General features: G+C 42.9%; 1 protein-coding gene across 1 annotated transcript in view; it reads left to right on the top strand.

Moving 5' to 3' along the window:
• LRRC63 (leucine rich repeat containing 63) overlaps positions 1-16,543 on the top strand; it is a 113,605-nt gene that overhangs the window by 45,472 nt on the left and 51,590 nt on the right. The window lies entirely within an intron of this gene.

Below are 16,543 nucleotides of genomic sequence, written 5' to 3'. Positions count from 1 at the left end.
AAGAAATTAGTCTTTATGATATTTAAGATCCTTTAAACTCTAATAGGAATGTTAATATTTGGGTTTAAAAGAGATGGCTTTTCCCCATGTATGAACTGGTAATTATTTAATAACTAATAAAATTTTTAAATAAAAACCTTTACCAAATGCCAAAACAAGATACCACTTCCAGTAAATGCTTAACAAATTGAATATAAGTTAAGGACAAAGGGATGGGGACTCTGAAATAGTTGAACAGTAGTTCTCAAAAGAAGATTCTTATAGTAATTAAGGAAGTGCATCAAAATTCATTTATAAAGTTTTTCATCTAGCAGTTTGTAATTAACAATCCAACAAATTCTACATTCATAAACCTTAAAACTATTTAGTCATTTAAAAAAATAAAAAGGTATGTAAAATAATATACTATTTCTGTATAAAAATGTAAAACTCACACATTATAAAAACACTAAGGCAGTAAGAAAATTGCATTATGGGAATTTTATTTCTGTTTGACTCACCTATATTTTTCCACAGTAACATAAATTGTATTTTCCCTGCCCTTATATTAGAATTAGCCATTTCTCTAAGAAAACCCTGTTTTGTTTTTATTAATCCTCATGCAAGGGTATGTTTTGATTGTTTTAGAGAGAGGGAGAGAAAGAAACATCAATTGGTTGCCTCCCACATGGACCTTGAGTGGGGATTGAACCCACAATCTGGGTGTGTGCCCTGTCCAGGAATCGAACCTGCAACCTTTGGCACATGGGATGACACTCCAATCAACTGAGCCACACTGTCCAGGCCCTATTTTCCTTTTATTGCAGAATGATCTTTAAAAACCAATATCTAAGTATTGAATGTCTCTATTGCTATTGAGATGACACTGTTTATAGACACTCGCAGTATACAGAGCTTAGTAATATATGTATTTAGAAATCTATGTATACACATATCTATAATTATTTACCTGTGTATATTTATTTATATACACACATATAGATACACACAACTATATATACACACATATGTACATATATGCATCTAAACAAATGAATACTGTATAATCTATAATAACAATTACATACTTTAAATAACCATAACTTATTTAAACAAAATGTAAAAATACCTAAAACAACTAAAAGTTTATCATAACTACATGGTCAACATTGTACATTGTTTAGAGATTAAGCAAACTAGTTTGAATTATTGGTTATAAACAAAAGTTTTAAGAAACCCTCACACCTGTCAGAATGACTGTCATCAATAAATACCACAAATGACAAGTGTTGGCAAGGATGTAGAGAAAAGGGAACCCTTGTTCACTGTTGTGGGAATGCAGATTGGTACAGCCACTATGGAAAACAGTATGAGGTTTCCTCAAAGAAATTAAAAATGGATCTGCCTTATGACCCAGTGATTCTACTTCTGCGGATTTATCTGAAGAAATCCAAAATACTAATTTGAAAGGATATATTCACCCCTATGTTCATTGCAGTGTTATTTACAACTAAAGGCCTGGTGTACAAAATTCGTGCGGGGGGGGGGGGAGGGGTGTCTCTCAGCCCGGCCTGCACCCTCTCCAATCCGGGATCACTCTCGCAACCCAGGACTGCTGGCTCCTAATTGCTTGCCTGCCTGCGGACCTGATCCCTAACTGCTCTCTCCTGCTGGCCTGATTCCCCCTAACTGCCTCTGCCTTGGCCCCGGCTTTGTCCTGAAGGATGTCTGGTCTAATTAGCATATTACCCTTTTATTAGTATAGATAGAGGCCTGGTGCATGGGTGGGGGCTGGTGGATCTGCCCTGAAGGGGGGCCTGGATCAGGGTGGGGGTTCCATTAGGGGGTGGGGATGGCCTGGGCAAGGGGCCTGGGTGGTTTGCAGGCTGGCCACGACCCGATCAGGATGGGGGTCACCACTGGGGGGCAGTGCCAGCCTGAGCAAGGGGCCTGGGGCAGTTTACAGGCCAGCCACACCCCCAATTGAGGTGTGGGGGTCCCCACTGGGGGCCAGAGCCGGCCTGGGCGAGGGGCCCCAGGGGTTTGCAGGCCGGCCACACCCCCATCAGGGTGGGGGTTCCTGCTGGGGGCATTGCCGGCCTGGGTGAGAGGCTGGGGGGTTTGCAGCTGGCCACGCCCCTGATCAGGGTGAAGAGCTGAGGGTCGTTTGCAGGCTGGCCATGCCCCCATTGGGGTGGGGGTCTCTGCTGGGGGCCATGGACAGCCTGGATGAGGGGCTGATGTCCGTTTGCAGGCTGGCCATGCCCCCATCGGGGTGAGGGTCCCTGCTGGGGGTGGGGCATACCTGGGCAAGGGGCTGATGGCCATTTGCAGGCTGGCGACACACCTGGCCATGTCAGGATGGACGTCTGGAATATATCTGGTATAATTAGCATATTACCCTTATATTAATATAGATAGCCAAGCTACGGAAGCAACTCAAGTGTCCATCAATAGACAAGTGGATAATATTCATATACAATGGAATATTACTCAGCCATAAAAAAATGAAATCTTACCATTTGTGACAGCATGATAAGATTCAACTGAATACCTAGAGGGTATTATACTTAGTAAAATAAGTCAGTCAGAAAAATACAAATACCATATGATTTCACTGATATGTGCAATCTAAAGAACAACACAAAGAAACAACATTGAAACACATTCATAGACACAGAAAAAAAACTGGTGGTTGCCAGAGAAAAGGTGGTTGAGGGACTGAGTGAAAGATGGCAGGGAGCTGGGGGAATGAGCGAAAAAGATAAAGAGCCTGGCCCAGGAAAAAAGAAGTAACTGGGTTGATTCCTGTCAGGGCATATGCCCGGGTTGTGGTCTTCATCCCCAGTAGGGGGCATGCAGGAGGCAGCCAATCAATGATGTTTCTCTCTCAGTGATGTTTCTGTCTATTTCTCTCCCTTTCTCTCTCTCTAAAAATTAATAAAAACATTTTTGAAAGAAAAAGATGAACTGATTAAGAAGTACAAATTAGTAGTTATAGAATAGTTCTAAGGATGTAAATACAGCATAAGGAATATAGTCAATAATCCTATCTAATAATAGCCAAAGATGGTAATTGACTGTACCTCTGCTATGCCTCACATTGGCTAATCAGTGCAATATGCAAATTAACCACCAACAAAGATGGCGGCTAATTTGCATACTGCAGGCAGGGCCTGCAAGCCGCTATCTGGGCCCCGTGTGTGGCCCTGGGCAGTGGGGCTTAGCGCCGCCTAAGCCCTGGCCCCAGCCGAGACCCCCATGTGTTGCCTAAGCCCCGCTGCCAGCTGGGACCCCATGGCAATCTGAGAGCAGGAAAGTGCGGCCTGCAGGCAGCACCTAGAAAGGCCTGCTCCTGGGTCACTGTGGAGATCCCAGAGCAGGAAGGTGCGGCCTGCAGGCAGCCCCCAGGTGGGCCTGCTCTGGGTCGCCATGGCAATCCAAGAGCAGGAAAGTGCGGCCTGCAGGCAGCACCCCACCCAGGCCACAGCTCAAGGGAGAGAACAACACGCAGTGGAGGCCAGGAGCCTGGGAGATCAACACAGAGGGGTGCCTGCTCCAAGCCTGCATGGTGTGGCTGGAGGCAGGCCCCCAGCAGACACACACACACACACACACACACACGCACACACACAGGGGACACCTGCTCCGATCCTCTGCTGCCAAACTGTGGCCGTCAGTAGGACATCCACTGAGGGCTCCTGGACTCTGAGAGGGGCAGGCTAGGCTGAGGGAGCCCCACCCCAGGCTGAGGGAGCCCCACCCCCCAGTGCACGAATTTCATGCACCGGGCCTCTAGTCTATAATAATAAAAGCGTAATATGCATTTCAACTAAATGGCTGAAGAGCAGAACGACCACCCGGATGACCATGCTATAATATGCACTGACGCCAGGCCAGCCAAGGCAGGTGCGATGTGATTGGTCGGCGGGCCCCGCCACCACCCCATGATCACCCCAAAGAAAGAGGCCCAGGCCACCTACTGGAGGGTGGGTGGGGCCTCCCTCTGTGGGGCAATCAATCGCAGGGCTCCCAGATTGCAAGAGGGTGCAGATCAGGCTGAGGGATACCCTCCTCCCACTGAGTGCATGAATTTTATGCACCAGGCCTCTAGTATTGTAATAACTATGAATAGTGTCAGATAGGTACTAGATTTATCAGGGTGGTCACTTAGTAAGTTGAACATTATTCAATAATGTTCAATCACTGGGTTGTACACCTGAAACTAATACAATATTTTATGCCAACTATAATTGAAAAAACATTATTAAAAAAAAGTTTTAAGGAGCTATTTTTCAAAAATATTAGTGTTTCTAAAATAAAGCAGTACAATTTTATTAAATGCCATTGGATATGTATGCATCAAGGGATGATTGACAGCATATTGAAGCCAAGTATAAAAAACATAATTGGAATTATAGGAATAATAATATAATTATAATTGTTGTGGGGATTAACTTTATTGAACCTCAGAGAAGACTTAGAGTAAGCCCTGACATAGGTAAAAATGTTCATTTGCAGAGCTGTTAAATGTAAACTCACACAGAGGAAACTTATACAGTGCGGGATGAGGTGCTGAATTCTTTGTATTTAAAGGTTATTGTCAGAACTCTAGCTTTCCAGTAAAGAAGATCCAACATAGAATGGCAGGACTAAGGGTGCTGTAACTGGATAAAATTGAGTTAAATGCACTGAACCAATTATGTAGTTGGATCTCTATACTGTTATAAGCAATAGCACTGATATATTTTAAATATTATGTTTTTATTTTTGTAATTAATCCAGTAAATGTTTATAAGTATCTATTGTGTGCTCCCTAGTTGATCACCACCTAAGAGGAAGGCAGACAATTGCATACAATTACAGAAAGTAAAATAATGGAGATGCACTATGTAAAATTCCAAACAGTGGCATGTAACTCAATCTGGAGAGTCGGAGTTGATTCCCTGGAAGAGATGACATTTGATCCAAATGTAACTGAGTGTGAATGAGCCTCATTAATAGTGAGAAGGAGCAAGAGGTGATTATCTTATCTAATAAAAGAGAAACATGCAAATTGACCATACCTCTGCTACACTAACAAGCCACACCCACAAGCTAATCAGGAGTGAGTATGCAAATAAACCCAACCAAGATGGTAGTGGCCACAGAGCTGGAGCAAACAGGAGGCTTGTTTTGCCCCTGGTGATGGAGGAAGCCAAGCTTCCTGTCTGCCCTGGCTGGCTGTGGGCTCTGCTCAAGGCTACAAAGTTTCAACTATAGAAGATAAATAAATCCCAGATACCTGCTTCCAGCCCGCAGAAGCCATGGCCAGCCTAAAAACTGCCATCAGCCCCTCACCCAGGATGGACACACCCTCATGGGGTGAGGGTACCCACTGGGGGGCTTGGCCAGCCTGCAAACAGCCCTCAGCCCCTCACCCAGGCTGGCCAGGCACCCCAGCAAGTACCCCCACCCTGAAGGGGGTGTGGCCAGCTTGAAAACAGCCCTCAGCCCCTCACCCACGCTGGCCAAGCCCCCCCAGCGGGGACCCTCACCCCATGGGGGCATGGCCAGCCTGCAAACCACCACAGGCCCCTTTCCCAGGCTGCCCCACACCCCAAGGGAACCCCCACCCTGATCCAGGACACCCTTCAGGGCAAACCAGCTGGCCCCCATCTGTGCACCAGGCCTTTATACTAATAAAAGGGTAATATGCTAATTAGACTGGGAGACCTTCACAAGACCTTCCGGACATTCTTCTGGACAAAGCCATGGTGGCAGGGCCAAGGTAGAGGCGGTTAGAGGCCAAGAGGGGAGAGCAGTTGTGGGTGATCAGGCTGGTGGGGGGGACCAGTTGGGGGCAAGCAGGCCATCATTTGGGGTCAGTTGGAGGTGATCAGACCATCAGTTGGGGTCAGTTGGAGGTGATCAGGACAGTGAGGGGGGCAGTTTGGAGTGAGCAGGCCAGCAGGGGGGCAGTTGAGGGTGATCAGTTGCATGGGTTATCCCTGAGAAGCATGGGGTCTTGAACCCAACCCAGACTTCCCAGCCCAGAGCACCAGAGCAAGAAAGTGGCACCCACATAACAGCTGTCTGTGAAAATCACCTGGGATTCTGTCCACCAGGGAGAGGTGATAGTCCTAGAAACACAGGCACCCTCTTAAAGGGCCAATGCACAAACTCTAATTTGCAGCTACTCACCTTGGACTCCAAAGAAAGGGAAGAACAGACTAGAGTTGTGTGATGAGAGACAGGTTTGTGGCTCTGGGGAGAGAGCTAAACAGACAGCCACCATGATCCCTGAGCTGAGTTCCTCTTCCACACTACAGATATCATCTTTCTTAGATGGAGCATTCCCCTACAAGTGGCATCAGCTCAGAGGAATGCAATAGCTGCATCCTCTGGTCCCCCTGCCACCTCACCCTAAAAGAACTTGCACCCTGTTGAAGAGTCAGCTGCTTTGGCTGAATATAGAGGTCTGGGCAGCCTGAAGGGGTGTCAGTGACTGAGTTGTGTGGCTTTGGAGTGGAAGCAATTCCTCTCACTTTCCCAGGAATTTGACTGACACCTCCCCTTTGTGGGAGATCTGCTAGCCCCAATTGATGGGCTCCTGGTAGCCCTATCCTCCTGACTCCTGATGGCTCCACACTGCTGAGGTCTGGGCAGGTTCTGGGATGGACAGATTGGTGTGGCTCTGGGACAGGGGCTACTCTCCTCACCTTCCCCCAAGCCTGACCAGCACTTCCCCCACACCAGAGATCCACTAGCCCCATCCTCCTCACTCTTGGAAGCCCCACCCTGCTGAGATTGGACTCTGGGGTGAATCCAGGGCAAACTGAGTCTGGTAGCTCTAGGACAGGGACCACTTTTTCCTCACACACTCAACTGGCAGAGCTCTCCCTTCACAGCCAAATCTTGGGCCTGATAAACTCTGCTAACCTCGCCCTGACAACTCCCTGAAACATTTCCCCATCAAAAAAATGTGTGAACACCCAGTGGATGGCAACTAGATATGTTATACCTGGAGACATTTGCTGAGCGGCCTCAGACACAGCTCGGTACCAATATTGAACTTGTATTAATCTGGTGAACATGATTTGCCCTACTTTTTGTCTCATTGAGAACCTACATAATGCAACTTGAGTACTACCAGAAGTTCTTTCAGACTAAACCTAACAGGCAGCCAACAGGCAAAGGCAGGTGGAGGTGGATCTCAGGGTGTCTTGAGAATTTTTCTGACCTTTCCCTGGGCCTAGTGCTGGTAAATGCTGGCCTTGATGCGCAGCTTGATTCTCTTCATGCACACTCAGGTCCAGAAAAGACAGCCACATTGTGAATTGCGTTGTAGCTTTAAACAGGTTACCCAGGGATAGTCACAGGCAGTGTCTGGCATTGATGTGCACCAGAGTCCCTCCCAAGATGCTCCAAAACCGAAACACCCACAGGCTAGCATCAGATAACATCAGAGCAGGATCCATTTAGCTTCACAAGGGCCATATACAAAGGGAGACCTGGGCTGGGATCAGACCTTGCTGAAGCAAATGCCACTACATGTGGTCAATACCTGCACAGCAGCTCAAACAATATGCTCAAGGTTGATCCTCACAGTCAGCCAGCCTGAGTGTTGAATCCACACATGAATGACCAATAGCAATCAAGATTCAATTACAATAGGAGGGTCCACATAACCTACATAAGGGACATACCTATAGCACCCAGCTCAGGTGATCAAGGAGACTATGCCACTGGGTTCCACAGGACATTTACTATGTAACACCATCCTACTAGGACTGGAAATCACAGCAGATCTACCTAATATAGAGGAACAAACACAAAGTGGCAGCAAAATGGGGAGACAATAAAATATGCCCCATATTAAGGAACAGGAAAAATCTTCACAAAAAGAGCAAAATGAAATAGAGGCAAGCAATTAATCGGATATAGAGTTCAAAACAATGGTTATAAGGATGCTCAAGGATCTTAGTGAGAACTACAACAGCATAAAAAAGGACATAGAAACCATAAAAAAGAACCAGTCATAAATGAAGAATACAATATCTGAAATTAAGAATACATTAGAAGAAATAAGCAGTAGGTTGAATGAACATAAAATCAAATCAGCTATTTGAAAGACACTGTAAGAAAAAACAACCAATCAGAGCAACAAGAAAAAAGAATTTTAAAAAATGAGGATAAAAAAAATGAGGATTGTCTCTAGGACCTTTGGGACAACATGAATCATGACAATATCCACATCATAGGGGTACAAGAAGGAAAAGACAGGGAGCAAGGGATAGAGAACCTATTTGAAGAAATAATGAACAAAAACTTCCCTGACCTGGTGAAGGAAAAAGACACACAAATCCATAAAGTGAAAAGAGTATCAAACAAGATAAATCCAATGAGGTCTACACCAACACACATCATCATTAAAATGGCAAAAGTTAAAAACAAGAGAGAATCTTAAAAGCAGCAAGAGAAAGTTACCTACAGAGGAGCTTACATAAGACTGACAGCTTACTACTCAATGGAAATATTTCAGGCCAGAAGGAATTGGCATAAAATATTCAAAGTGTAAGAAAGCAAGGACATACCACCAAGATGACTTGACACAGCAAGACTATCATTTAAAATTGAGGGAAAAATAAAGAGCTTTCCGGACAAGAAAAAGTTAAAGGAATTTGTTACCACCAAACCGGTATTACAAGAAATGAAGAAGAAAAAGAAAACAGGAACATAGTTGAAAGATTAAATGGCAAAAATAAGTACCTATCAAAAATCACTCTTTAAACTTTTATATATATATACATTTTAAAAATAGGTTTTTATTGATGTTAGAGAGAAAGAAAGGAAAAGAGAGATAGGAACACTGATGTGAGAGAAACATTGATCAGCTGCCTCCTACACTCCACCTACTGGGGATCGAGTCCACAACTAGGCATGTGCCCTGACAGGGAATAGAACTGATGATCTCTTGGTGTGTGGGACAATGCTCAACCAACTGAGCCACACCAGCCAGGCATCACTTTTAATGTAAATGGCATAAATGCTCCAATCAAAAGACATTGCATAGCTGAATGTATATAAAAAAAACAAGACCGAAATACATGCTCTCTACAAGAGACCCACCTCAGAACAAAAGATGCACAGTCTAAAAGTAAAACAATAGAAAAATATATTTCATGCAAAAAACTATTTTTGATAAGGTGGGGTAGGAATACTTATATCTGACAAAATAGGCTTTAAAACAAAGGCTATATTAAGAGACAAAGAAGGACACTACATAATGATAAAGGGAACAATCCAACAAGAGGACATAAACCTTGTAAATATATATGCACCCAACATAAAAACACCTAAATATATAAAGCAAATCTAAATGGACATCAACAGAGAGATTAACAGTAATACAGTCATGATAAGGGCTCTTAACACCCTATTGACATCAGTGGATAGATGGTTTAGATAGGATATCAACAAGAAAAAGCAACCTTAAATAGATCAGATGGATTTAATTCATATCTTCAGAACATTTCATCCCAAAACAGCAGAATATACATTATTTGCAAGTGTACATGAACTGTTTTCTAGAATAGACCACATGTACCCTAGCTGGTTTGACTCAGTGGATAGAGCATTGGCCAGCAGACTGAAGGGTCCTGGGTTTGAATCCAATCAAGGGCACATGCCTGGGTTGTGGTCTCAACCCCCAGGGGGCAGCCTATCAATGATTCTTTCTCATCATTTATGTTTCTCTTTCTCTCTCTCTTTTTTTCTCTCTCCCGCTCTCTTCCTCTCTGGAATCAATAAAAAGTATATATAGAATAGACCATATGTTAGAACACAAAACAACTCTCAATAAATATAAGGGACTGAAATTATGTCAAGCATTTTCTCTGACCATAATGGTACGAAAATAGAAATCAATCACAAGAAAAAAAACTGGAAATAAAAAAAACAAAACATGAAGACATGGAGGCTAAACAACATGTTACTAAACAGTGAATGGGTTAACATGAGATCAAGAAAGAAATCAAAAGATACTGTGAAACAAATGAAAATGAGAAAACAACAACCCCAAACTATAAGACACAGCAAGAGCAGTCTGAGGAGGAAATTCATAATATTACAAGCCTATCTCAAGAAACAAAAAGATATCAAAGAATCTAACTTTATAATTAAAGTTACTTGAAAAAGAACAAACAGCCCAAAATGAGTAGAAAAAATGGAAGTATCTACACTAATAAAAGACAAAGATGCTAATTGACGATTCCTTCACTACACCCCCAAGCCACACCCACCAACCAATCAGAGCAACTATATGCGAATTAACCCAACCAAGATGGCGGCCGGCAGCCACAGAGCTAGAGCAAGCAGGAAGCTTGGTTGCCTGGGCGATGGAGGATGCCAAGCTTCCCGCCTGCCCTAAGCCAGCTGTGGCCTCCGTTCATGGCAATAAAGTTTCAATTATAAAAGACAAATAAATCGCAGATACCTGCGTTCAGCCAGCCTCCATTGGGAGCTTGGGTGGCTGGGGGCCGTGGCCAGCCTGCAAACAGCCATCAGCCCCTCACCTAGGCTGGAGGGTGAGGGTCCCCGCTGGGGGGCTTGGCCAGCCTGAAAACAGCCCTGAGCCCCTCACCCAGACTGGCCAGGCACCCCAGTGGGACCCACACACTGAAGGGGCTGTGGCCAGCCTGCAAACAGCCATCAGACACTCACTCAGGCTGGCCACACCCTCATGGGGTAAGGGTTCCTGCTGGGGGCTTGGCAAGCCTGCAAACTGCCATAAGTCACTCACTCAAACTGGCCAGGTACCCCAGCAGGACCCCCCCCCCACCCTGAAGGGGGTGTGGCCAGCCTGAAAACGGCCCTCAACCACTCACCCAGGCTGGCCAGGCACCCCAATGGGGACCCCCACACTGAAGGTGTTGTGGCCAGCCTGCAAACAGCCATCAGCCCCTCACCCAGGCTGGCCAGGCACCCCAGGGGGAACCCCTACCCTGAAGGGGCTGTGGCCAGACTACAAACAGCCATCAGCCCCTCACCCAGGCTAGCCAGACACTCCTATATAATAAAAGGTTAGTATGCAAATTGACCCTAACAGCAGAACGACTGGGAATGACTGGTCACTATGACACACACTGACCACCAGGGGGCAGATGCTCAATGCAGGAGCTGCCCCCTGGTGGTCAGTGTGCTCCAAAAGGGGGAGCTCTGCTCAGCCACAAGCTAGGCTGATGGCTGCCAGTACAGCGGTGGTGGTGGGAGCCTCTCTTGCCTCCTCAGCAGCGTTAAGGATGTCCAACTGCAGTTTAGGCCTGCTCCTTGTTGGCAAGTGGACATCCCCCGAGGGCTCCTGGGCTGCCAGAGGGATGTCTGACTGCCAGCTTAGGCCCAATCCCCCAGGGAGCGGGCCTAAGCCAGCAGGTGGTCATCCCCTGAGGGGTCCCAGACTGCGAGAGGGCATAGGCTGGGCTGAGGGACCCCCTCCTCCCTGAGTGCACAAATTTTTGTGCACCGGGCCTCTAGTTAAATATAAGAGCAGAAATAAATGAGTCTGGAAAAAGCAATACAAAAATTCAATGAAACCAAGAGATCTTCTTTGAAAAGATAAACAAGATTGATAATCTTTTAACCAGATTTGTCAAGAAAAAAAGAGAAATTATACAAATAAATAAAATCAGAAATAAAAGAAGTGACAACTGATATCACAGAAATATAAACAATTGTAAGAAAATATGAACAACTATATACCAAAAAATTAGACAATCTGGATGAAATGAATAAATTCCTAGAAATATGCAATCTTCCAAAAGTAAATCAGGAAGAATCAGAGAATCTGAATACACAGATTACAACTAGTGAAATTGAAGCAGTAAACAAACAAACAAACAAACAAACAAAAACACCTCCCAACAAACAAAAGCACTGGACTGGATGCCTTTAGAGGTGAATTTTACCAAACATTCAAAGAAGAACTAACACTTATCCTTTTCAAACTATTCCAAAAAATTGAAGAGAAAGATAGACTCTCAGTCTTATTTTATGAGGCCAGTATTATCCTAATTCCAAAACCAGACAAAGACACAACAAAGAAAGAAAATTACAGCCCAATATCCCTGATGAACATAGATGCTAAAATCCTCAACAAAATATTAGCAAACTGAATCCAGCAATACATTAAAAAGATCATAAACCATGATCAAGTAGGACTTATTACAGGGATGCAAGGATGGTGCAATATTCACAAATCAATAAACTTGATACACCACATAAACAAAATGAATAATTAAAAAAACATAATCAGATCAATAGATGCAGTAAAAGCATTTGATAAGATCCAGCATCCATTTATAATAAAAACTGTCAGCAAACTAGGAACAGAAGGAGTAAACCTCAATGTAATAAAGGTCATATTTGACAAACCCACAGCCAACATCATACTCAATGGGCAAAGCTGCAATTGTTTCCCTTAAAATTGGGAACAACACAGGGATGTGTGCTTCCATCACTCTTATTCAACATAGTACTGGAAGCCCCAGCCACAGAAGTCAGACAAGAAGAAGGAATAACAGACATCCAAATTGGAAAGGAAGAAGGAAACTGTCATTATTTGCAGATAACATGATACGGTATATAGAAAACCCCAAAAAGTCCACCAAAAAACTACTGGAAGTGGTAAATGAATTCAGTAAAGTAGCAGGAAACAAAATAAATATCCAGAAATCAGTTGCATTTTTATACACCATTAATGAACTATAAGAAAGGAAAACTAAGAATACAATCCCATTTACAATTGCATAAAAAACTAAATAAAATAAATCTAGGAATAAATTTAACCAAGGATGTAAAAGACCTATACTCAGAAAATTGCAAGCCACCAAAGAAAGAAACTGAAGAAGATATAAATAAGTGGAAGCATATACTGTGTTCATGGATATGAAGAATTAACATTAAAATGTCCATACTACCCAAAGCAATCTATAGGTTCAACTCAATTCCTACATAAATACCAATGGTGCATTTTGCAGAACCAGAACAAATATCGAAAAAATGTATATAAAACCACAAAAGACCATGAAAAGACACAGCAAGCTAGAGAAAGAAGAACAAAGTGGGAGGAATTTCATTACCTGATATCCAACTATACTACAAGGCCATAGTAATCAAAACAGCATGATACTGGCATAAAACTAACTATAGATCAATGGAACAGAATAGAGAGCCCAAAAATAAACCTATGCCTCTGTGGCAGCGATTCTCAACCTGTGGGTCGCGACCCCTTTGGGGATTGAACGACACTTTCACAGGGGTCGCCTAAGACCATCGGAAAACACATATATAATTACATATTGTCTTGTCATTAATCACTATGCTTTAATTATGTTCAATTTGTAACAATGAAAATACATCCTGCATATCAGATATTTACATTATGATTCATAACAGTAGCAAAATTACAGTTATGAAGTAGCAACCAAAATAATTTTATGGTTGGGGGTCACCACAACATGAGGAACTGTATTAAAGGGTCGTGGCATTAGGAAGGTTGAGAACCACTGCTCTATGGTCAATTGATATTTGACAAAGGAATCAAGAAAATACAATAGGGTAAATACTTAGTCTATTCAATAAGTGGTGTTGGAAAAATTGGACATATATGAGAGAAAAAAAAAAGTAGACCACCTACTTACAACATACACAAGAGCAAAATCAAAATGGATTAAAGACTTAAATGTTAGACTTGAAACCACAAAAATCCTAGAAGAATACATGCAGAAAAATTTTGGAAATTTCTTATAGCAATATTTCTCTGATATATCTCAGAGAAAGGGAAGGGAAACAAAAGAAAAATCCTCAGGTAAAGGAAACAAAAGAAAAATTAGACAAATGGAACTACATCAAACTAAAACTTTTTTGCACAGCAAAGAAACCATCATTAAAATGAAAAGACAGCCCACTGAATTGGAGAATATATTCACCAATGATACATTTGATAAGGGGTCGATAGACAAATTTTATAAAGAATGTATCAAACTCATCACACATATAAAAATATAATTAAAAATTGGGCAAAGGACCAGAATAGATACTTCTCCATAGAGGCTATACAGATGGTCAATAGACATATGATAAGATGCCCAACATCAGTAATTATCAGAGAAATGCAAATTAAAACCACAATGAGATATCACCTGTCAGAATGGCTATCATCAATAAATTAGCAAACAACAAGTGTTGGTGAAAAATACAAATTGGCGTAGCCACTGTGGAAAGCAGTATGGAGTTACCTCAAAAAATTAAAAATGGAACTTCCTTATCACCCAACAATTCTACTTCTGGAAGTATATTTAAAAAAAAAAAAAAAAACCTGAATGCTGTTCTGAAAGAACATATGCACCCCTATGTTCATTGCAGCATTATTTTCACTAGCCAAGATTTGGGAGTAGCCCAAGTTTCCTTCAGTATATGAGTGGATAAAAAAGCTGTGGTACACTTTAAACAATGAAATACTACTCAGCTGTAAGAAGAAAAAAAAAGAAGGAAATCTTAGTCTTTGCAACTGCATGAATATACTTGAAGAGTATTATGCTAAGTGAAATAAGCCAGTCAGAGAAAGACAAATACCAATGATTTTACTTATATGTGAAATCTATTGAACAAAATAAACTAAGAAACAAAATGAAAACAGACTGATAGATACAAAGAACAGACTGACAGCTGGGTGAAAAAGGTGAAGGGACTAAGCCAAAAAACTCATATTTACAGACAACAGTATGGTCATTAGGGAGGTAGAAGTAGAAGAGGGTAAAGGCGGGGTAAATGCTGATGGAAGGAGACTTGACTTGGGATGGTAAACACACAATACAATATACAGATGATGTATTACAGGATTGTACACTTGAAACCTATATAATTTTATTAACCAACTAGAGGCCCAGTGCATGACATTCATGCACTTGGTTGGGGGGGGGGGGTTCCTTGTGCCCTCTTGCAGTCTGGGGGCCCTCAGGGGATATCTGACTGCCGGCTTAGGCCCGCTCCAGGAGTGGGCCTAAGCCAGCAGTTGTATATCCTTAGTGCTGCTGCAGAGGCTGGAGAGGCTCCTGCCACCGCTGCTGCGCTCACTAGCCATGAGCCCAGCTTCTGGCTGAGCAGTGTCCCCCCTGTGGGAGCACACTGACCAGCAGGCGGCAGCTCCTGTGTTGAGCGGGATCAGACCAAAACCAGCTCTCAGACATCTCCCAAGGGGTCCCAGATTGCGAGAGGGTGCAGGCCAGGCCAAGAGACCCCACTGGTGCATGATCGGAGCTGGGGAGGGACACGGGAAGTTGGCCAGACAGGAGGGACCACGGGAGGGCTCCAGGGAGTGTCCAGCCCGTCTCACTCAGTTCTGATTGGCCTGACCCCAGCAGCAAGCTAACCTACCGGTCAGAGCATCTGCCCCCTGGTGGTCAGTGCATGTCATAATGACTGGTCGACCAGTCAACTGTCTGCCCCCTGGTGGTCAGTGCACATCATAGAGAGCGGTTGAGTGGTCTTAGCATATCATTAGCATATTATGCTTTGATTGGTTGAATGGACGACTGGACACTTAGCATATTAGGCTTTTATTATATAGGATTTTACCCCAATAAATTAAATAATTTATAAATAAATAAACAAATAAATAAATAAATAAAGTCAAGGGGGACATGAATTAATAAATTGAGTCACTGAGAAAGATTCATTTGAGGAAATGGCAATTAAGCAGAAACTTGCAAGTCCAGGCCAAGAACAAAGAATATTTCATGCAGTGGGAATAATTATGTGAAGCAAGTAGGATGCTGGCTTCAAAAACTGACAGAAAGCCATCATGGGCAGTGGTTCTCAACCTTCCTAATGCCGCGACCCTTTAATACAGTTTCTCATGTTGTGGTGACCCCCAATTTCATTGTTACAAATTGAACATAATTAAAGCATAGTGATTAATCACAAAAACAATATGTAATTATATATGTGTTTTCCTGTGAAAGGGTAGCTTGACCCCCAAAGGATTTGCGGCCCACAGGTTGAGAACCACTGGCTTAGGGCATAATGAGATTAGAGTGTGGCCCCAGGTGAAAGTGAAATGAGATTTTTAGTAATTTTAGTAGGCGAGTGACAAAGTTAAAACAGAGGGTTTGAAGGAAGAGAAATAATAAATTCAATTTTAAATTAATATGTTGGTTTTGAATTGTGGTGCTGATCACGAAGCTGGAGATAAGGATCTTGCGCTATTAGCATATAATAATTGAAACCAGGGACAATGTGTAGAGCAATCTTCTCAGGAGATATTTCTGAAGAAATACCAATGTTTAGGGTATAGACAGAGAAAGAGAAATTATAAAGGGTGAGAAAAAAATGTCCAAATTGCTGAAAGCAAATCAGATGCATCATGCAAACCAAGCAAGTGAAGTACTTAAAAAGTGAAGAATGACCAGCAATATCAAATACAATAAAATATCTCAGTAAGATTAAAGGTGAGAAGAGTTTCTGTGGAATGGTAGGAATAAAAGACAGTTTAAGGTGGCTTTAAATGGAATGGGAGAAGTGAAAT

The sequence above is a fragment of the Myotis daubentonii genome, chromosome 2 (assembly GCF_963259705.1).
Source record: "Myotis daubentonii chromosome 2, mMyoDau2.1, whole genome shotgun sequence".
NCBI classification, from domain to species: domain Eukaryota; kingdom Metazoa; phylum Chordata; class Mammalia; order Chiroptera; family Vespertilionidae; genus Myotis; species Myotis daubentonii.
This window is presented reverse-complemented; position numbering and strand designations above follow the sequence as displayed.